Below are 2,500 nucleotides of genomic sequence, written 5' to 3' on the forward strand. Positions count from 1 at the left end.
TCACGTCATGCAATTAGGAATGGAAGACGAAACCTTCATTTTCACCGATTCGAAGAGACCATGAAAGGTAAAGCTAAGTTGTAATACCCAAAACTAAAGGCTTTTTTGTAAGATTTCCGAAACCCCTTACACTTTGATACACTCCGATACATGTTTGCCCTTCACGCGTACATTATTGGAACCTGTTCACTCTATATGGGTAAGATTTGAGGTCATTCTTGACGGTCCCTGGAACGACATGGTAAGAGTCATTTGACATGAGTCATATGACGTGGTATTGACTTCGATGGGATGAATGTCTTCAAAATCATTCTGTACGTCAATGCTATAACCAAATATGCTAAAATAAAATATCAAAGGAAATGCTGCGTATCCTGATCTGTAAATATACTTCAATAAATCATGTAAATATCCGTTATCACTGGAATTACGTAGTTGTATCACGCAGTAGTTTAATGGTTTTCTATTGACTTTTTCGTGTGAAATAAAATAAATAATAATCTTCCCAAAGACCTACAACGCAAATGCAAAGTAGGCTTAAGACATTAAGATAAGGCTAATTACTCTATTAGCAGATCAGGACCTACGTTAGTTCCAGCCAAGACGCCTAACGTCGGGCTACGTTTATTGTACTGGGATTTTCAGACAATCACACTGACAGTGGATTTCTAAACTTTTGTTACATTATAAACAAAATATGTGTTGTAGTAAGTATAATATAAAACCCGTTAAATAACAGTTATCGAAACAAAACTGATATTGACATCACACACACACACACACACACACACACACACACACACACACACACACACACACACACACACACACATATATATATATATATATATATATATATATATAAGTTATTGGCAGGCATTCCCTCTTCCACAAACACTTAATGATAAAATCCCCATATACATTATCAACAGGAAAAACATTATTACAAAGTATAAAAATTGGTTCATAACTGTTCTGTATCATACTGACCTGACTTCATATTTATTTCTGCTGAACTAATTGAAATGTTATTTACTATTAAAAGAACAATCAAGCAGTCGTAAGTGTGATTCTGCAACAAATAACCACACTCAAAATACTCAAAATGAGGAAGAATAAAATAAAAGAAGCATCTACGAGTAATATCATCATCATAAATCTTCTTGCACTTGCAAATTATGCCTAACTTAGATAAAACTACCCGGGCCCTATTCCTAATCTGTAATTCAAATGTAAGCTTTGAATCAAGCGTTACACCCAAGAGCTTTGGGTTCTCCATGGAAGTGATTAAGGCTCCATTAATCAGTAGACTGGGATACTGAGGTAACTGCTTTCTAGACCGACTCACAATCATTTCCTTGGACTTGGTAGGATTTAATTTCAAGCCCCACCGAGAACACCATTTTATTAGTAATGCCGGCCCGCATATCGTTTGTATATAAAATGAAGAGCAAAGGGTCAAGAACACTACCCTGAGGAACCCCAGAAGACTACCATCAATATGAATATGAAGTTGTCTACCTGTCAAAAATTCAGTTAGATTACTTAAGACTTTACCATCAACAGACTGCAACTTAAGAATCAAACCCTTTTGGTTAACGATGTCAAAAGCTGCACTAAAATCCAGAGACTCTTGACTCATTATCTAAAGCAGATTGCATTTCATGCACCAACATAAGCAATAGACCATTGCTGCCGAGTCCCTGTCTAAAAACAAACTGAGTCTCTGAAAGAAATGGTCTGAAATATACAGAAAGACGTTTGGCCAGCAAACGTTTAAAAACCATTACCAAAGCGCCAGCACTCTGAAAATTACCCTTGAAGAACTAAAAGGCGTAAGATTACGGCTAGTTTAGGGGCTAATTGACCATATACTATTTTTAAAATCAAAGTAAACAAGCCATTAGGGTCTACTCCACCATATTCGTCTAATTCCGATAATATATACTTGATCTCAGGGGACTTGAAGGCAAATAAATTAAAGCATGGTAGGGTGACATGAAAGAGGACATTCCATATATACTAAACTCTGTTTGAATTGAAGCATTTTGCTAGCAAGATAGCTTTCTCAATTGGACTATAACTCTCCCATTAGGCTTTATTAAAGGAGGAATGGAGGACTCAACACCAAACAGAGATGCTTTAAGTGTTGACCACCATTTATGAGGTTGTGGCTCTTCTGGGAGAACTTCTTTCAAATAAGCATTACATTCAGATTTAGCCTCCCTTTAAACATTAGTTGCTGCATTTCATATTTCACAATGCTCCCAACAAGGACGAGATAATGTAGCAGACCAAATATCTTAAGCAGTATGTCTGTCCCTAAAAGCCTGGTGACAACGTTCATTAAACCATGCTTTATTATGTGAACGAAATTTAAGAGTTGCTGGATACAAACCTCGTTATGATATTCAACAATACCAAATTCAGAGCACTAACAGGATTAGGAGCATTATAAACATCTCGCCAAATAATGTCATCAAATGCATGGTATGGTAGA

Source organism: Penaeus chinensis, chromosome 13 (assembly GCF_019202785.1).
Source record: "Penaeus chinensis breed Huanghai No. 1 chromosome 13, ASM1920278v2, whole genome shotgun sequence".
In the NCBI taxonomy this organism is placed as follows: domain Eukaryota; kingdom Metazoa; phylum Arthropoda; class Malacostraca; order Decapoda; family Penaeidae; genus Penaeus; species Penaeus chinensis.